This window comes from Puma concolor, chromosome A1 (genome assembly GCF_028749965.1).
Source record: "Puma concolor isolate L17-30 chromosome A1, mPumCon1.1.hap2, whole genome shotgun sequence".
NCBI classification, from domain to species: Eukaryota; Metazoa; Chordata; class Mammalia; order Carnivora; family Felidae; genus Puma; species Puma concolor.
Window position 1 is genome coordinate 104,106,026 of NC_141667.1, and position 21,937 is coordinate 104,127,962.

The 21,937-nt window shown below is 42.7% G+C and overlaps 1 pseudogene; it reads left to right on the plus strand.

The window, feature by feature from the left end:
- The first annotated feature begins 295 nt into the window (after nt 1–295).
- Nucleotides 296–885, plus strand: LOC112860399 (large ribosomal subunit protein eL19 pseudogene; annotated as a pseudogene).
- Nucleotides 886–21,937: the final 21,052 nt, after the last annotated feature.

A 21,937-nucleotide genomic window follows, 5' to 3' on the forward strand; every position in this document is an offset into this window, starting at 1 on the left:
AGACATTTCTCCAAAGAAGAAACCCAGATCACCAACAAATGCATGAAAATATGCTCAACATTACTAATCACCAGGGAAACACAAATCAAAACCACAATGAGATACCACCTCACACCTGCCAGAATGGCTAAAATCAAAAACACAGGAAACTACACGTGTGGAGAAGAATGTGGAGAAAAAGGAAGCCTCTTGCTGTGGGAATGCAAACTGGTGCAGCCACTATAGAACACAATAGGGAGGCTCCTCAAAAAGTTAAAAATACTTTCCTTTTACTGCCACGGTGGCAGCCATAAGTATGTTCAGGCTTCAAAAGAGGCTTGCCTCCAAGGTCCTCCACTGTGGCAAAAAAGGCCTCGTTGGACCCCAATGAGTCTAAGGAAATCACCAGTGCCAACTCCCATCAGTACATCCAGAAACTGATCAAGGATGGGCTGGTCATCCAGAAGCCTGTACTGTCCATTCCCAGGATCAGTACCAGAAAAACACCTTGGCCTGCCAGAAAGGTAGGCATATGGGCGTTAGTAAGAGAAAAGGTACTGCCAAGGCTCGAATGCCTGAGAAGGTGACCTGGATGAGGAGAATGAGAATTCTGTGCCAGTTGCTCAGCAGACATCATGACTCTGAGAAGACTGACTGCCACATGTGTCATAGCATGTACCTGAAAGTCAAGGGCAACCTGTTCAAAAACAGGCGGATTCTCATGGAACACATCCACAAGCTGAAGGCAGACAAGGCTCTCAAAAAGCTTCTGCTGAAAAGGCTTCTGCTGAAAAAGGTCCACAGATCAAGGACCAAGGAAGCACACAAAGTCTGTGAAGAGCACCTCCAAGCCAAGAAGGAGGAAATCATCAGACTCTGTCCAAGGAGCAAGAGACAAAGAAATAAAGCTTCCTCTCTTTTGTCTGTATACAGTGGCCTCAGCAATTACACAGGTCAATTATTCAATAAAGCAAACCCTTATCTGCCCCCCCAAAAAAATTAAAAATAGAACTACTATATGATCCAGTAATTCCACTACCGGGTATTTACACAAAGAATACAAAAACATTAATTCAAAAAGATACAAGCACCCCTATGTTTATTGCAGCATTATTTACAATAGCCAAATTATGAAAAAGCCCAAGTGTCTATCAATAGATGAATGGAAGAGCACCTGGGTGGTTCAGTTGGTTGGGCATTCGACTCTTGATTTTGGCTCAGGTTGCCATCTCATGGTTTGTGGGATCAAGTCCCATGTCAGGCTCTGCACTGACAATGTGGAGCCTGCTTGGAATTCTCTCTCTCTCTCTCTCTCTCTCTCTCTCTCTCTGCCCCTCCTTGCTTTCTCTTGCTTGCTTTCTCTCTCTCAAAATAAATAAACTTAAAAAAAATAGATGAACGGTTAAAAAAGATGTGATACACACACTCAGCCATAAAAAAAGAATAAGTTCTTGTCATTTGGAACAACATAGATGGGTCTAGAGAGTATAAACCTAGGTGAAATAGGTCAGTCAGAGAAAGCCAAATACTGTATGATTTCACTCATATGTGGAATTTAAGGGGGGGGGGAAGGAAAAAAGAGACAAACCCCAAAACAGACTGTTAACTACAGAGAACAAAGGGAGGTGAGTGGGTGGGGTACATAAAATAGGTGAAGGGCAATGAAAGTACACCTACCACAATAAACATTGAGTGATGTATAGAGTTGTTGAATCACTACACTGTACCTCTGAAACTAATATAACACTGTATATCAATTATATTGGAATTTAAAAAATCCTCAGTTTCACTGACCTCTTAGATATTTGTATTTAAAAGTGTTTCTCTTTACTTATGTTCACTGCACTTTCCTCCAGGTTAAACATCACTCTGTTCTCTTTGGTACACATTTATAATCTCATGGGTGGCACACTTTTCACTTCTACATTATCTGCTCCCCCACCTTCCCTATCTCCAGAAGAGAAATGAGTTTCCATTGACATTCATCTTGTATTTACTGACTTTCAATCCAAAGCCTTCCAAAGGAACTGATGTCATTCTGTTCTAATGAAACATCTTTATCACTATATAGAAGAAAACAATCTGCAAATGAAGCACACTTGGAGTTGATGCTAAACTGGGAGGTGCTGGAGATATATGAAAGACTATGTATTTTAGAGACAGCCTCAGAAGGAATAGAGAAATAAGACAAAGCTTTCCATTATTTTTTCAAAGATTTCAATTTAAAAACTGTCAATTTCAAGGCTTCCAATTTTTTATTTTTTTTATTTTTCTTACTTTCTAATATGAAATTTATTGTCAAATTGGTTTCCATACAATACCCAGGGCTCATCCCAACAGGTGCCCTCCTCAATGCCCATCATCCACTTTCCCCTCCCTCTCACCCCCCATCAACCCTCAGTTTATTCTCAGTTTTTAAGAGTCTCTTATGGTTTGCAAGTCTACCAATTTTTTTCAAATATCAATGTTCAATATGTTCACAGCACTGCTAAGTACACTATGAGGACTAAACAAGAACAATTCTTGCCCTTGATCTCTGGGTCTGATCATATCCATAAATACCCATAATGTAACATCTCATTGAGGTCAGGGTCCTACTAGAGAAAGGAAAGCCCCAAGAACTCAGAGATCAATTCCCACTAGAGAGGGGAAGTTTCATGAAAAAAAAATAGCATAGGAATTTCTGGGTCTTAAGAGGGTGTGTAGAATTTCCACAATAACTAACATCCCACTCTGGGGCCTTGGGGGTAAATAGGCAATGTACACATAGTCATGGAGTCAAGGACATCTGGGGAAACTGAATGATCTCGGATGTTGGAGGGTAGGATACATAGAGAATGTAAAAGATGGGGAAACAGCACTGGAAAGGAACAGCAGAGCAGAAAAAGGAAATTAAGAGTAGCAATAGATCATTCTAAATTTGTATCCAAAATGAACAAGAAGCATAGATGAACCCAAAGGTTTCCATTTTTTAAATACTAACACTAAAAGCAAGCTTTGTTACCTAAGAGGTCTAGTCTAAGAGAAGTAGCCCGTGTCAGATATAGGGAGGTATCAGTAATGAAAGGATACTTGTCCCAGGACAAAGAAACCTTTCTCAGGTTTCTTTTGCACCACACACCTGGAGTGCAGCAGAAAGAACGGCACACCTAACCTACACTCCCTATGCCAGAGGTATCCCATCTTCTCCTCTAATTTTTCTGGATTCAGAACTCCTAAACTTGTAAGAAGTGTAGGATTAGAACTAAAGCAGTAGACTGGGATGCCCGAAGAGATGAACTATATGACCTAATAGAGAGTAATTTGAATCCCTCAATGGCTTTTCATTGCCTATACTTTTAAATTAACTTCTCAGCATGGTGTCAGAGTTTCTCATAGTTTGATCTTCGCCCATATTTCCAATCTCCTTTTCCTCCACTTCCAACCAGTTCTATCAGGCATCTTATATTTTATTTGGCAGATACACCACACTTATTTCTTACCTTTGCACTAAATGAGAGGAATACACTAGGTTATGCTGTTATAACAAACAGCTCCCAAATCTTAGTGACATGACAAAAAAGAGATATACTTCTCACTCGTCTCACATCTGCATCGGGTTTAATGAAGTGCTATGTTCATCATGGTCTCAGGGACCTAGAATGACCAAACAGCCACCATGTCTGACATTGCTGGTTGTGTTCAGGGGCGGGGGGGGGGGGGGGGGGGGGGGCGGTGGCGGTGAGCAGTCGGGGAAAGAAGAGCTCTGGGTAATCTTGAACAATCTATTAACAGCTCTGGCCCAGAAGTGCTGTTTAACTTGTTTGTAACTCATTAGCCTGAACTAGTCACATGGCTCCACCAACGTAAAAGGGACTAAGAAGTGCAGTGTTAACATGTGCCTAGAACAGACTACCATACACGTCTGCATGTTCATACCTCTGCCTTTGTCCATGCCCTTCTCTACACCTGGAATGTCCTTCCCAGGCTGTGAACATCTAAACAGCTCATGTTTCAAGACCTATCTTATCTGACACCTTCCTCATCCATTAGCAATCATACCAACAGGTTCACCTTACATTTGTTTCCATAAATCTTTAAACAATACTTATTAAAACACCCAACATGCATTATATTATGTTATCATATGTCTATCTCACTTGCTAGACAAAAAAAAAAAAAAAAAAAACCCTCGAATACTCTTGGTAGTCCCAGTATTTAACATGGTGCTCGATACACAGATGAGAAGGAGAAAGTTAGGTGCTATGAAATGAAAGATAATATTTAGACACTAACTAGGTGACCATACAAACAATTACACACTTATTACAGAATAATTCATCAAGCAGTTTAAAAGCACTGCCAATTTACTATTTAGAAACACCATTATCACCCTCATATTAAGAAAAAAGTATGCCAGAGAGGGGGAAATTTGTTTCACAGGAAGTCAGTTTCAGAGTAGGATTTCTGGGGTACAAGCTCTGGCCTCTCTCAACATTTCCTCCAACAATTAAGGGCATTTTAGTTGCAAAATGGTAGATTTTTTGCCAAGTGCAAAATTTGGTCTGTCACTAAGAAGAAGGGTATTGCCATAAAAATAAACTCAAAATGTATCAAAGACCTAAATGTAAGACAGAAAACCATCAAAACCCTAGAGGAAAAAACAGGCAACAACCTCTTTGACCTCAGCCACAGAAACTTCTTACTCAACACGTCTCTGAAGGCAAGGGAATTAAAAGCAAAAACGAACTATTGGGACCTCATCAAGATAAAAAGCTTCTGCACTGCAAAGGAAACAATCAACAAAACTAAAAGGCAACCGATGGAATGGGAGGAGATATCTGCAAATGACTTATCGGATAAAGCGTTAGTATCCAAAATCTATAGAGAACTTACCAAACTCAACACCTGAAAAAAAAATAATCCAGTGAAGAAATGGGCAGAAGACATGAATAGACACTTTTCCAAAGAAGAAGATATCCAGATGGCCAACAGACACATGAAAAGATGCTCAACATCACTCATCATCAGGGAAATACAAATCAAAATCTCACTGAGATACCATCTCACACCAGTCAGAGTGGCTAAAATTAACAACTCAGGAAACCACAGATGTTGGAGAGGATGTGCAGAAACCCTCTTACACTGTTGGTAGGAATGCATGGTGCAGCCGCTCTGGAAAACAGTGTGGAGGTTCCTCAAAAAATTAAAAATAGAATTACCTTATGACCCAGAAATAGCACTACTAGGAATTTATCCAAAGGATACAGAAGTGCTGATTCATAGGGGCACATGTACCCCAATGTTTATAGCAGCACTTTCAACAATAGCCAAATTATGAAAAGGGCCTAAATGTCCATCCATTGATGAATGGATAAAGATGTGGTTTATATATACAATGGAATACTACTTGGCAATGAGAAAGAATGAAATCCTGCCATTTTCAGCAAGGTAGATGGAACTGGAGGGTATTATGCTAAGTGAAATAAGTCAGGCAGAGAAAGACATATCATATGTTTTCACTCATACGTGGAATTTGAGAAACTTAACAGAAGACTTTGGGGGAAGGCAGGGGAAAAATAGTTTCAAACAGAGAGGGAAGCAAACCGTAAGAGACTCTTAAATATAGAAAACAACCTGAGGTTTGATTTGAGGGGGGAGTGGGGAAAATGTGTGATGGGCATGGAGGAGGGCACTTTTTGGGATGAGCACTGGATGTTGCATGTAAGCAATGAATCATGGGAATCTACTCCCGAAGCCAAGAGCACACTGTATACACTATATGTTAGCTAATTTGACAATAAGTTATATTTTTTTTTAAAAGGAAGGGTATTGCTTCCACATCCTTGTTACAGACTTCTTCAGTGCTTTTCCCATACACTCCCTATGGTGCAATATGGAAAGAAAACTGGGATAGGATCAAATCCTAAAGAATCTTGGGAAATTTAAAACCTGTTTCTGATCAACAGTCCCAGATCACAGACATGAAGAAGTGACTCCTGTGCTGGGCAGGGCTTGGCTTAGATGGCATTTAAGGTCACTTTTACAATCATGATTCTGGGACTTTATGCCTCCTTGAGAAATCACTAAAGTGAAATCTATTCCTTTTGACATAAACTATAACCTCAGGAGAAAAACAATAACATCTGGCATGATCCAAAGAGGCAGGGCCTGAGGGCAAAAGTATATTTTATAGGAAGAAGGATCCTCAGTGAGTCTCTCCTTTATTTTTCAGGTGATCTCTGGCCCTGACATTTCTCTACTGTGCATCAGAAGTAGTTTAATCTGGTTCTGGTTTTAACGATAGATCCATCATGTTGGCTTGGATTACCAGCTAAGTCAGGTCCAGCTTCTCCTGCTCTGCAAGCTCGATATATTGACATTCAGATCTCTGCACTTCCCATCAAACTTTCTCTGTAAAGCCAGCCTCACAAGTTCTCTGAGATGGATGGGGTAGCAATCATTTCTTAAGCTCCCCTAATATTTTCGGAAAGCACACACGGACTGCGGTTATTACACCGGAAGGTGAGATTAGAGTGGAAGTTTGAGAAGAGTGAAGCCCAGAGAATGGCAGACGTGCTCAAGGTCATCTGTCAAGTTTTCCTCTCCTAACAACTGACTGCAGGAAGACAGCTGTTTGGAAATCCAGTTTAACTTTATGAATGGGATTATCGACAAATGAAGCTCTTCTATTTCTATACAAAAGAAGTTTAAAGATCTTAGGAAAGGCAATCCAATCAGAAGAGGTGTGCAGACTGGGGGATGTCTTAAAGCTGCATTTGCCATAGAGTATTCACTGTTTTAGGGGGACTTTATGGAGATAATAATGATTATGGGAATACTTAAAAAAAAAACCTCAATTTTCCTCAGTGCCCAATACTCCCTTAATTTTCAACCCTTCTCTAGAAAACACAGATCTTCAATCATATTCTCCTTTCTTACAGGCCCCAAGGCCTCTATGCCCATTCATCTGAGGCTGTGACAAACATCATGGTTATCTGTGGCTCCCGCTCCCTCTGACACACTATGCAATGTTATGTGTTACACTGTGTTATGATTCACAAATGCTTAGTCCTCCAGGAAGGACTATACTTTGGACTCCACCAAAAGCATAGCCTTTTCAACATCATGTGACTTGCTTCAGCCAATGAAATACAGGCAGAAGTATGAGGAATTGTTTTCACATGGAAACTTTAAAAACCAAAGCATACTTTGCACTGCTCTCTTTCCCCTTCCATGCTGATTGGCAATGTTCCAGATAGAGGTAGCTCTGTCAGCCTGTTATGGAGAGTTCTGGAGGGAAGAAAATGTTGAACACAGCTACCAGCCTTCAGTAGACATATAGTGTGAGGAAGGAATAAACTTTGCAGATGTAAGCTACTGAGCTTTTGGGGTCATTTGTTACTGCAGCATAATTTAGCTTACCCAGGCCAACTCAGGTAGATAGATTACCATACCCATCAACTCATCTCATAGATAGGACCAGTCATCTATGCTGCATAACATTTAGTGGCTAAAGACAACATGTCTTTATTATCTCACTATTTCTGTGGGTCAAGAATCCAGACATGGCTTAGCTAAATCATCTCTTTGAGGGTCAGTGCAAGGCTGTAATCATAAGGTGTTGACGGGGGCAGCAGTCATCTCAAAGTTCAACTGAAGCAAGATCCACTTCCAAGATAACTCAGTGGTTGTTGGCAAGAAGCCAGAGAAGTGACATCTCACCACTTGTGCCATATTCTATTCACTGGGTCCTTCCCACACTAACAGGCAGGAAGTGAATATCAGGAGTCAGGGATTAATGGGAACCATATTAGAAAGTGTCTATCACAATGATTGTCAACAAAAATAAAAGTAAATGAACAAGAATTGTTCAAGAACCTAAGCCTGAGTGGTGAGATAAGAAAGAGAATCTTATAAATGGGCTCTGAAGCCCAGAAAGGTTAAATATCTTGCCTAGGCTATGCAGCTAGAAGTAAAGCCAGAATGAAAATTGAGATCAGTGCTATTTCTGCTCGACAGTGCTAAGAGAAAAATTAAATAGCAATACAAGACAAATTGCATTCAAGTGAAACAGAAGCTAGGCCATCAGTTGCTAATTGAATTGTCACGTAAATCATCCAGATAATGAGTGAATTAAAAGTGCAGAAAGACAAGCTTGTTAGGCTGGGGGCAATAAAAAAGGTGGGTCATAATATGAGCTAGACCCGAAGGGTAGAATTGTTTGGGTGGAAAAGAAGGCGAAACTGTTCTTGGCAAGGAAATAGCCATGCTGAGGCTTCTTCAGGGGAACCCTGAGGCATCATTGCAGAAATGCTGACGCCCCTACTCCTCTGTCTTCAATCTCAACTCCTCAGGTGAAAGACATTTTCCAAACAGGCTATCTCTGGAACATTGTGCATCAGAGGTGAAGCCAGACAGACCCCTTAATTTATCCTTAGAGAAGTGGTATCCAACCTGAGGAAGAAGTATCAGAATCAACTAGAAATTTTTGTTTGCCAAGCTACATATGCTTATATTATACCCCCAAAACCTGAGGTACCAGAATATCTGTGGAGGAGGGCACTGGAGCTCAGCTAGCTTGAAAAAGTTTCCCCAAGTAATTCTGATATAACCCCCTGGTTAAGAAGCACTGCTTAGGGGCTCTTTGCATCATCTGGTGAGGTTTCAGGGTGCATATGATGCCCACCAAAAACTCCAAGGCCAGGTCTTTTCAGGATGTTAATACCCTCTCTCATAAAACACAAACAGCTTGACAGGTGAGCCAGGATGGAAAGATGAAGTCCAGTCATGGTCAGATCAACAGAGATCTCCACTATCCCCTCAACTAAAGTCTTATGAGCATGCCCCAAGGGCCTTTCCAAGAATACTTGACGTGCAGAGATAAGCCCCCAAAATAGTAAGCTTAATAGTAATTAAACCTTAATGAAAGACTCACTTTTATCCACCTTGGACAGGATAATGGGACAGGGGGATATATTCCCCATTTTGTAGGTGATAAAACTGATCATTTAAGTAATTGGATCCGGGTCCACAAGCAAGTGGGAAGGAAATGGAACCCAAATTATCCGAAAACCCAGTATTTTCTTATTTGCTAGTCCTTCCATTTTACTTTGTCAATTTTATCATTGTTTTAGAAGAGGAGGTGAGAAAAGAGGGGGAAAAAGAGAAAGAGAAACTAAAATCTAGAAAATTTTCAATTATAAAAGGATATTCCCTAAAGGTCAAGATCCCCATGGTTCCTTGACAAACCAAGTCATTTTTTATTGGAAGCTGCAAAAATGTCAGGCTGAGTTTCCAAGTGCAAGGTTTGATTTTCCCATTGTGACTGAAACTCTGTTTCATTACACAGACTGTGAACTCTGGACTGAGGTCCTCCCATGCATCCCATTGGAGATCTTCTCCCAGAAAATCAAACAAGGCTTTAAGGGCACTTTGGCTAGGGGAAGAGCAAAGATCTCACCCTATGCAGATACAAACCCACCACGCTTCACTGACTAGGAGAGACCCTGACAAGCCACAGCTATTAGCATTTATGATGCTTTTTGCCCAGATGCAAATGTCATTTTCTGCCATTTGCACTGATGACCGGGGTAGCCCTGGATAAAGGCATCGCTGATGGACACAGCCTTTGCTAGGGGTGGGGGGAGAGGTTGGAATGGACTACAACTATAGCTTTGCCCATGGCAGCCATCAGATACCCACAGAGACCAATTTCTCCCAGGGCTTGCTAATGAAATGTTTCCTCGGGGGATGAAAAAGTCTTCAAAGGAACCTGTCAAGTTTGTTGTACTTTTTTTATCATTGTTTTTTTTTCCAAAGCACAGGCACACAAAAAAGAGCAAGCAGCTTCAAAATGCCATTACCTGTTTCCTTAATATTTGCCATATGATAGTCTTGATGTCCAAGCATTTCAAAGGGAAACTCTGAAATAATTCTTTGTTTCTTTCTTGTCTATTCTTTCTCCAGGATTTTGTAAAAACACATCCAAGCTCTAGAGGCATGGACATAAATGTCCTAAAGGCTCAGTTACATATGAGTAAATCAAGATAAGTGAATGGGCTGCCCAAAAGGTGCTGGGAGATAAGCGAAAACCAATCTTGCATTCCAGACTTCCTAAGCCCCAAGGTACAAGTGTTATTTATGTGGAAACCCTAAAAAGAGTTTCTGAACTGGGCTGAAAATTAATTAGGCCACCTTGTGAGCTTTTCAAACAATATCCACCATCAGAGATTCTGATTCAATTGGCCTGGGTGGTGCCCAGGCAAGGGTGCTTTAAAAGCTCCCCAGGTGTAAGATGGAGATATCTCACTCTCAATGATAAGTATGGCCCTTCTGGTGCCTAATTCACTGAACTGGGCATTTGGATCAGTTGCTCTGTTCCAGTTTACAGATTGTAAATCTAGGTGTCTATGGGGGACAACAAGTAAGGAAAGGCCCAAAGAGGGCCAGGTACAAAGCAACAGAGAGTGGTAGACCTTATAGGGTTTTTTAAATGTTTGTTTATTTTTGAAGGAGAGAGAGAGACCAAGCATGAGCAGGGGACGGGCAGAGAGAGAGAGAGGGAGACACAGAATCCAAAGCAGGCTCCACAGGCTCTGAGCTGTCAGCACAGAGCCCAATGCGGGGCTTGAACTCACGGGCCATGAGATTATGACCTGAGCCAAAGTTGGACGCTTAACCAACTGAGCCACCCAGGCGCCCCTTAGTTTTTCAAGAGGAGATAGAAATTTCAATTTTTTTTTAATTTTTTTAAGGTTTATTTACTTTTGAGAGAGAGACACAGAGTGTGAGTGGGGAGGGCAGAGAGAGAGAGAGACAGAATCCAAAGCAGGCTCCAGGCTCTGAGCTGTCCGCACAGAGCACGACAGGGGCTCAAACTCACAAACTGTGAGATCATGACCTGAGTCGAAATCAGATGTTTAACCAACTGAGCCTCCCAGGGGTCCTAGAAATTTGGATTTTTATATGAAACTTCCTGATTTTAAAATTTTAACAACTGATTTAAAATGGAATTCTTGGGGCGCCTGGGTGGCGCAGTCGGTTAAGCGTCCGACTTCAGCCAGGTCACGATCTCACGGTCCGTGAGTTCGAGCCCCGCGTCGGGCTCTGGGCTGATGGCTCGGAGCCTGGAGCCTGTTTCCGATTCTGTGTCTCCCTCTCTCTCTGCCCCTCCCCCGTTCATGCTCTGTCTCTCTCTGTCCCAAAAACAAATAAACGTTGAAAAAAAAAAATTTAAAAAAATAAATAAATAAATAAAATGGAATTCTTTGGGGCGCCTGGGTGGCGCAGTCGGTTAAGCGTCCGACTTCGGCCAGGTCACGATCTCGCGGTCCGTGAGTTCGAGCCCCGCGTCAGGCTCTGGGTTGATGGCTCAGAGCCTGGAGCCTGTTTCCGATTCTGTGTCTCCCTCTCTCTCTGCCCCTCCCCCGTTCATGCTCTGTCTCTCTCTGTCCCAAAAATAAATAAAAACGTTGAAAAAAAAAAATTTTAAATGGAATTCTTTGAAAGTACACAAGGCAGCAGCCTTGGTTTCCACTCAGAGCATTTCCTACACTGAGCACTCAGATGACCTGGGCATCTCTTTCCCTCTGGGATAAGCTAGCAAAACTGAAGAAAGAAAGCACACCTGCAGAGCATGACTGCCTGTCCTGGTAAACACTGGCCTCCTGTCAGTCTGGCCTGCATCATCATTTATATGTATATGTATTTAACTGACAGACTCCAGTTTCCAGGAGGGCCCAGGAATATGTCTATAACCAAGATGAGTGACCCAAACCCTAAGAGGCTTCACCAGGCCTTAGACAAGAATGTGCCATTGGGTCCAGGACCTTGGAGGAAACTCAAAAGAAGTAAGGAGGGGAATAACTGAACCCCCAAAAGATCCTTGTTGATCCTTTTTGGTAAGATCACCAATCAGAGAATATAGTGTGTGGGAAAGAGCAAAGGTACCGAAGCCAGACCCTGACCCACTGTACAGCACTGGGAAAACCAAACCATCTTCCAAGCCTCAGATCTCACATCCATCAAGTGAACATAAAAATACCTTCCCCATAAAAACAGTATGGAGATTCCTCGAAAACATTAAAAATAGAATTACCCTATAATCCAATAACTGCCCCACTGGAAAGGACACAAAGAATACAGAATCACAAGTTCAAAAGATATACGTACCCCCTCTGTTTATTGCAGCGTTATCTGCAATAGCCAAATTATGGAAGGAACCCAAGGGTCCATCTGTAGATGAACGGATAAAGAATATGTGATATATATAATGGAATATTTATTGTTCAGCCATAAAAAAGAATGAAACCTTGCCATTTGTAAGAAAACAAGGATGGAGCTAACGAGTATAAGGCTAAACTGAATAAGTCAGCCAGAGAAAGACAAATATTGTATGATTTCACTCATACGTAGAATTTAAGAAAACAAATGAACCAAGGAAGAAAAGAGTGAGAGAGAGACAAACCAAGAAAAAGACTCTTAACTATAAAGAACAAAATGGTGGTTACCAGGGGAAGTGAGTGGGGGGATGGGTGAAACAGGTGAAGGGGATTAAGAGTACACTTATGATGAGCACTGGTAATGTATAGAATTGTTGATTCACTATATTGTACCCCTGACACTAATATAACACAGTAGGTTAAGTACGCTGAAATTAAAATTTGAAATTTAGTAAAACAACAACAACAATAAACCTTCCCTCATGGAGTTGCAATGGTGAGACAGGATGAATCTAGAGCACCCAACACATGGACTGCACCAGATAAATTTTCAGTCAGAAAAGGCATCCATTTTCATGCCTTGATAATCTAATTAAAGTATCTCAAAATTCTTACTGATGGAAATTTCTTCCAAATACAAGATTTAATTCTTTTTTTTAATGTTTATTTAGTTTTGAGAGAGAGAGAGACAGAGAGAGAGAGAGAGAGAGAGACAGAGCATGAGCAGGGGAGGGGCAGAGAGAGAGGGAGACCCAGAATCTGAAGCAGCTCCAGGCTCTGAGCTGTCAGCACAGAGCCCGATGCAGGGCTCGAACTCATGGACTGCGAGATCATGGCCTGAGCTGAAGTCAGACACTTAACCAACTGAGCCACCCAGGCACCTCTGCTTTAATTCTAAACTCCTTTTGTTTACCTACAACGACTACAACTACACACTCCTTCCACACATGTGCACACAGGTGGCAAATGTCTCCGTCCATCAGAGCTTTTCCTTCCAGCATCTCACCAAGGCTCTAGTGGTCCCTTTCACCCTCTGAATTCTGCCCACCCTTCCACAATACTTCAAGCATTTCACAGTATTAATCTTTCACCTGCCGCTCAGCACATCAGAATGTACAAACACCTCAGCTGAGAGGTCTGGACATGGTCAGGTGACATAATAACCCTTAGGGAAGAGGCCGTGTGATAAGCATCTTTTCATCTTCTTCAGATACAGAAATGGCACCCAGGAGACCAAAATGTCACTTAAGGCACTTTCTCCCAGCCTCTTTCTGCAGAGCCTCATCTTGCCTGCAGCACCCACTGCCAGTTCTGAAATCACATTACCCATCTTGGTGGGCATTGCATCCTAAAAAGCAGCTATAGTCATGGCTTACCATCCTCCACAACATCTGTCTATATTCGATTTAATTGCACAAACATGTAGGGACTTGTTTCTCCAACTACTCTACTAAGGCTCCAAGGAGGAAAATCTAAAACAATACACAGACTTTTGCCTGAACTCCCCACAGTGTTAAGGCTGTATATCAAGTTTGCCGAAGGGATGACATCCCATCAATGGTTAGACAGATTTTATTAATATTTCTCTGCTCTGTATCTCTTTTCTAAGACATCCACCTGTGATTCGGATTCCCTGGCCCAGGAGTGTAGTGGGTATGGCTATTAACAAATATAACTGATTATTTTATATGAGGAGTTTATATCTACATGGATCTTGAAAGAGATTAAGATATGCTACCCCAAAATGTGCCACTTTGGCATAAAGATTATTCAGATAAGACTTTGAGCTGAAAGCAATTGAGAATCAACAGATACAGGATAATTCTGCTTCAAAACAAAGCACAAAGTTCCCTTTGTGATGGTGTCACTCACTCGCTCCTATACCAGGAAGAGGAATGACCTTTATCACGAATGATGGACAGCCAGCACCAACATGAAACTGCAGAAACAACTTTAATAAAATAGCCTTATATTCCATTAGTTTCCCTGATGTATTTCCTAGTCACTTCCTCACAATTTATTGTTCCTTAAAGCCCAAACCCCTTTTCCTTTGGTAAGTAGGGTATACAAGCTCACAAGTCTAACTGGTTCTTTGAGTTTCGCTTGCTTTCTGTGAACTTCCTTGCAGGTAAACAGAAATAAAAATTGTGTGCCTTTTTTCCTGTTAATGTATCTATTGCCAGTTAGATTTGCAGGCCCCCACTCAATGAGCCTAAGAGGGTACGGGAAAAGTTTCTCCTTCCTGACAACCTCTTCAATGCAGACATTCTCAGGGACAGTATGCTAACACTCAAAACCTAAGGACCTGCATGCCTTCCTGGAAAGGTTCGTTGTAGTTTACCTAACCATAAACAACAACTGAACCTGAGAATTGCAAACTTTTATTTGCCCATAGGCAATGACTATGCTGCTGGGAGCAAGATGAGGGAACATCAAACAATTACAATCCAGTGTGAGATGAGCTTACAGAGGAGGACCTCCCAGAACTCTCTACACCGGAACTCACAAGCTGTGACTCTAGCCCCTTTCAAATCCCATTCTCCAATATAGCAGCCACTGTGATCTGTTTTTAAAGATGAACTGAGGGGCGCCTGGGTGGCGCAGTCGGTTAAGCGTCCGACTTCAGCCAGGTCACGATCTCGCGGTCCGTGAGTTCGAGCCCCGCGTCAGGCTCTGGAGCCTGGAGCCTGTTTCCGATTCTGGGTCTCCCTCTCTCTCTGCCCCCCCCCCCCCCCGTTCATGCTCTGTCTCTCTCTGTCCCAAAAATAAATAAAAACGTTGAAAAGAAAAAAAAAATTTTTAAAAATAAATAAATAAAAAATAAAGATGAACTGAGTCTTCTTGTTCCCCTGCTTAGATCCCTGGAAGCCTTAACTTGGCACTTAGAGTGATTCCTAGTTCCTTCCAAGGCCCACAAGATGCAGAAGGATCTGGTCTTGCCACCCTCCCCGTCCTCAGTCACTGGTTTTGTGAGCATCTACTAGGCTGCAGGCCTCTGCTAATCTCATCTCCTGCCACCCCCCTTGTCCTCCACCTACTCCTGCATGGTTTCTTCTCAGCCTCTAGACCTTTTGCTCTAATGTCCCCTCATATAGTCCTTCCCAGCCACTCGAAATAGCTGCCCTATGTTATCCTTTATCACAGAATTCCATTTCCTTGGTAGCACTTATCACTATCCTGAAATTGATTCATTTGTTTCCTTGTTAGATGTTCATCTTCCCCCTTGGACTGTAAACTCAATGAGGCAAGGATCTGGTCTGGGGAGAACAGTGCCAGGCACAGAGCGTCCAAGGCAATGAACAGTTCTGAATGTGGAAATGAGAGGAAAGTCAGCCTTCGGGGCAGGCCGCCCCACTCGCCCCTTCCTCTGCAGCCACCCCTCACCTGGTCATGACTCAGCAGGTGCACATGCTCCCATAGACCCCTGGCACGTCTGAGCAATAGCTCAGGGTCAACTCCTTAGTAGCTGTCTTTCTGCATTCCCCTCCCTTCCCCAGGAAAGCCTTTGGGAAGCCTATGGAAGAGAAATATAAATCTGTTCCCGCCCCACCCCTTCTGCCACACAGACACAAGACAAGCACATCCAGGGTTCCACAGAGAGAGAGAGAGACTTGAACTGCCCAAAAGCATCTCTTGTGAAGTATAATTTGACTTTATTTTAGGATCTTGAACTCCTGGTCCCTTAGGCCTAAGCTGTTTCCCAAGGGAGTCTATGCTGAGCCTTTGCTCTAGGGCACCTGTCTCCCAGGGATGGCCTTGCTGCTGCCAACCAGGACAATGGATGTGACCAGAGTTCCCAACAGTGCCAGTGAGTGACTGTGGACTTCTAGGTGACATCATACATGACCCAGTACCAACCTTTCAATGTGACACAGCACAGGCTTAGTCATAAGATCCGGAAAATACAGACTTCATGCCTCCGGAACAAAATGGCTAAGATCTCTTTTCCTAGGGATCAGACAGGTTGAGCTAAAATGAGTGTCGATAATACCCACTGATTGCATCTCAAGGACCATTTCCCTGAACTAAGCCTGGGTCAGAGAGCTTATTCCTTTAGAGCTGCATCCACTGGGGAAATTTTTGTTCTAAAATATATAGCATTGGAGAAATGGAAAAAACCACTTACAACTGTATAGTGAAGAGGTGGGGTGGGGGATAGTAACCTAATTGATTTTTAGGATAGAATAGAGCTTCTTATTCAACAGCAGCCCAGAATTAAAGATGCGTAAGTGCTCTTGATGGATGTGGCTATCAGAATCCCTCTACGTATGCTAATAACATAAGCTAACAGAGCCCTTACTCTGGGCCAGACACTACTGAGCAAAGCAGCTGATAGGCATTTCTCATTTAAATGAGGGTCAGGGGGTGCCTGGGTGGCTCAGCTGGTTGAGGGACTAACTTCGGGCGCAGGTCATAATCTCGCGGTTCATGAGTTCAAGCCCCACATCGGACTCAGGACTGACAGCTCAGGGCCTGGAGCCTGCTTTGGATTCTGTGTCTCCCTCTCTCTCTGTCCACCCCCTCCCCCGTTTGCACTCTTTCTAAAAAATAAATAAATGAATAAACATAAAAAAATTTTTAAACAAGGGTCAGGAATTATTCTCCCATTTTTATTTAAGGAAACTAAGCCTCAGAGAGGTTGAGTAATCACACAGCTTGTGAGTGGTGAATCTGAGCCATTCGCCACATGGCTGCTGCAGTTTCTCTTGCCACCATAACTATGCTTTTGAAGTAAGGGATCAGTGAGAAACCCAGCACAGTTAACCAGCTCGAAATCCTCTATCTGCCATCCACTGCCACGCTGTTTTCCCCTTGCCCCCATCCAGGTTGCCTCATCACCAGCAGCCCGAGGCAGTTGGCTCTCAAGCCTGCTGCTTCAAAATAAGATTTGCAGCAGCGAGGGGAGCAAAAAGTAGGAACACAAACACCTCAGGACCCTCACCCGCCACTACTTTCTCTGCCCCACGGGACTCCCATCCCACAGGACAATGATGGCTTGGCTTTGACACATTAACGGTACTCAGCATTAGTCATCACATGTTGACTGAACCTGAAAACAACATACTTTTAAAAAGCTGCTCTTTCAACGCTCTATACACAGAACTGAGTCTAATGAGTGCCCTTTCAACACAATCCAGCACAGGCTTCTTTCCCGGCGGAATAACAATGACCGGCTACCATTTGCTGAATACCTACCGTGTGTCAGATGCTTAACGTACATTTCTCTTACAAGCTGTCTCAAAAATAACATATACTCTACTAATATTTCAATAGCTATTACGTTATTAATAGTATCTTAGTAGTTATCAATATACTATTAAGTATTTTATTTATCCATTTTAAATAGCGAAATTAACCATTTCATTCTTTCAGACTTTCATAGCAATTACAGTTCAGAACGGGGTCAGCCCCTATCAAGATGAATTCACTTCGTCCTCCTGATAACACTGTGTTATTATCTCACTTTTCTGAAGATAAGGAAACCGCAGCCCAGAGTGCTTAAGTAATTTGTTCAGGGTCACACAGCAAATAGGTAGCAGAGCTGACATTTGAACCCTAGCAGTCTGATTTCAGAGTCCACGCTTATGACCTCCATACTCTGCTGCTTCAAGCCCTTCATAATCCCAATGGCTCTTGACAGAACAAATGATAGCTGCATAAAACTAGTAATTGCAAAAAAAAAAAGGGTAGCAAATTCAGGGAAGAGTTTACTCTTATGACAGTCAGAATCATATACAATTCATAGAAAGACACACTGTGTGGAGATCAAATAAGTGATGAGTGCTTAATGTTACATATCATGGAGAGACTGATTTAAAAAAAAATTTAATCTTTATTTACTCTTGAGAGACAGAGTGCAAGTTGGGGAGGGGCAGAGAGAGAGGGAGCCACAGAATCTGAAGCAGCTCCAGGCTCTGAGCTGTCAGCACAGAGCCTGACGCAGGGCTAGAACTCACAAACCGCAAGTTCATGACCTGAGCCAAAGTCAGACGCTCAACCAATTGAGCCACCCAGGTGCCCCTGGAGATAGTGATTTTTTAAGATCAAGTAAATAAAGACTTAGAAATGTTTACAATACTGACCAGGATTCCCATATGTAATTTGATAGTGTTGCCATTTATAAAAACCACAGGAATGGTTTAGAACATATTCACTGGATGTTTATGCTGTCAGTAATCAATCAGCTAGAACCTGCATGTAGATGACTCTTGGGCGAACAGACCATAGCTAAATAGTTGTGTGTGTGTGTGTGTGTGTGTGTGTGTGTGTGTGTGTGAAAGAGAGAGAGACAGACAGACAGACACAGACAGAGGGAGGGAGGGTGTTAGAACACACAGCGCAACCTATAAGGTTTACTTCTGGGAAGTGGGACACTCAGGGAGAACACAGTGTGTCTGCTGTCACACAGGCGAGTGGCAGAGCCAGGATTTGAAGCAGAGCCGATCCAAAGCCCACGTGCTTTCTACCCACGACACTCCTTTCTCAAAGAATGGATGAGAAGGGATTTCAGTTATGTTTTCCTATAAAACCCTGATTTTAGGTTAAAACCTATTTAATCAAGAGGGGATACACACACCCAACACTCATAAAGCATCATTTATCTGCCATTCCTTGATCTATCAATTTTCTTTCTTTCATAAACTTTGTATTCCCAGGGTCTTTCATATATCAGTGATTAGTATTAAAAGGATTATCTATTTAACTGGGGTTTTTTTTAGTGTAAAATTCTGTGAAGTTTGCTGCCCATGTGGAATTCATATTTTGCATTATTTCTTTTTAGTTTACCATCAACTTTCTCCCTTTTTCTAAATGATTTATTTTAAACTGAAGTACATAGCAATAGAAACCAAGGAGTTTTGTGGTAAACATATCTGTGGATATGGTTATGAATTTATCGTCTATTGTTAGTCATTGAAATCATGATCCTTATGACAGTGGTGATGGACAGGATCATTCTGGATACATACTGTCTACAATGCAGGTGAGAGAGAAGAGGGAGGTTAGAGGAAAATGATTAGACTTCATTACAACTGGGTCAGACAGACAGAACAATGCCTGTAAGCTGTGGGCCCTCCTTAAAATGCTTTATTAAAGAGCACAGTCTGGGGGCGCCTGGGTGGTGCAGTCGGTTGAGCGTCCGACTTCAGCCAGGTCACGATCTCACAGCCCGTGAGTTCGAGCCCCGCGTCAGGCTCTGGGCTGATGGCTCAGAGCCTGGAGCCTGTTTCCGATTCTGTGTCTCCCTCTCTCTCTGCCCCTCCCCCGTTCATGCTCTGTCTCTCTCTGTCCCAAACATAAATAAAAAACGTTGAAAAAAAAATTTTTTTAAAAAAAAGAGCACAGTCTGGTTTGCTTTATCTTTAACCACATCTCTGAGACAGGTGCTGCCCTCTGCTTTGTTTCGATTGGCTGGCTAGCCCTGAAGTCAATCAAGAAAACTTCCCAAATGGTGGGGACACAGAGGAAAGAATACTGGGGATTAGGTTAGAGCCTCAGCTGCTCCTGACCGAAACTGACCTGCCTGGAGTGGGGCCTCCACCCCCACCAACTCAAAAGAATAAGGAATCCACTTAGCGGGAATGCTTATTCTTTGTTGTCTGTGAACGTCTCTACCTCAAACTAGTTCAGAGATGAGGGTTAAGGTTAGGGGTAGGGTCAGGGATAGGAACAAGCCAAAGCAATGCCCTAAATTTTCCTAAGCAAAGCTCCTTCCCTCTTCCTCTGCATATTGAAGCGCTCTTCTGGCGGAGGAACCATAATGGGCTAGCACGTGCCAGACCCGGTGCTGAGCCTTACCCACAATGCACGGCAGCTCCGTGCAGCGAGTGCTGTCATTTGCACCACTGCCCAGATAAGGAGAAGGAGGACAGACTGCGACGACAAAACCAGGCAAGCTGCTCAAGGACAGAGCCAACTACCAAGGGCACAATTTTGCCAGCTGAGCACTCCAGCACCCCTGCACATGTCTTGGTACATTTGTTGGAATGATGAAGAGTAAGAGGGCCAGGGACCTGCGAAGAGAAGAGGAAGCCCAAGCAGGGAACTGGGCACCAAGGAAAAGGCTCACCGTCTGTACCATTCTCTCCGCCCTCCAGGCCTTGAGAGAGGCTTTATCATAAGCTTCTAGAACCACCTCCGGGGCTGCCATTGGGTCCTCAGAGGCCTGACGAAGGGGAAGTGTAGCTAAACCTGAACTGCCAAATTTCTTTCTGAGCCTGCTGAAAGCTAAGAAAGGTCCGCATGAGGGAGATTGCAGAGTCTGTCCCTGGAAACAGACTTTAAAAAGAGAATAGCCAGTCTTCTCTCCTGGATATTGGACTTGGTTCCATCAAAGCAGAATGTTCTGCTGTTGCCCCCCCCCACCCCCGCCCCCAGTGAAGTCCTCTTTTCTCCTGTCTGCCCCTTTCTTTCCCCTTCTCTACAATTCTTCACTAATTTGACATTTTGAAATACCCCACCACTTGTCTAAAACTTAGTCACACCATCCAATAATTCCTTGAGCTCTTTGATATGCAGACAATTAAATGGTTCTTGGCTCAGTAATAAGACTTGCTATGTCAGAACAAAAAAGAAATAATGTTTCAAAGCTTCTTGTCCTCACAAATCACCACTCTTTCAAATCTGCAACAAATGTCTACAACTAAATGTCCACTGGGGCGCCTGGGTGGCTCAGTCGGTTAAGCGTCTGACTTTGGCTTAGGTCACGATCTCACGGTCAGTGAGTTCGAGCCCCACATTGGGCTCTGTGCTGACAGCTCAGAGCCTGGAGCCTGCTTCGGATTCTGTGTCTCCCTCTCTCTGCTCCGTGCCCACTCCCACCCCCACACACACATCACACTCTGCCTCTCTCTCTCAAAAATAAATAAACATTAAAAAGAAAAAAGTTAAAAAAAAAATTTAAATGTCCATTGAAGAGATACAATTTTTAAAGTTTTTTTCTAATAAACTCTAACTCTTAGAGCAATAAAACTGTTCATTGGACAATATCCCTGTCAATCTTTCTTTCTTTTTTTTCTTGTTGGTCTTCACATGTATCACATTCAAGTAAATGCTCAGTGTAGATTCATTTATGGAATGAGAAGACTTTCAATGTCTCCTTCACCCAAGCCTCTCTGGATGGCTGTCATCTCTCAGGGGCAATATTCATCCCTGGGGAATTTCTCCATTAGCCATAGGTCATCACCACTCTCAAAATTTATTAAGTTTGCTTCTACATACATACAGGATGCAGTGCTTTGGCATTAAACAGACTTGGCTTTGATCCCAACCCAGCAACTCTATTCTCCCACACATGCATAAAGAACCATGTACATGGACAAATATTGCAGTATTGTTTTTAAGAGACAAACACAGGAAATAACCTATATCTCCACCCCTAAGGAAATGTACTGATATGGTGGAATATTCCACAAGAGTTGAAAGAAGTGATCTAGATAATCACAATGGCTCATATTTATTAAGTGCTTACAAAGAATATCTGGAAATATTTCTATTATACAGTTAACGATTTCAAGTCAACCTCCATGCAGCAATGTTGGTAATTCTTACTGGAGAACACGAGAGAGATTCAGTGGAAATCTACATTACCAATACCAATAAACAGCTCAACATCTTTATCCTAGATACAGACGGCCAGGAGCATCTTTAATAACAACAGCAACAACAAACGGCCGTTATCTGGCATTATCTAGCACTTTCCACTTCTAGCACTGCTCTAAGTGCTTTACACGTTTTAGTTCAAGGTATCCTCCCAA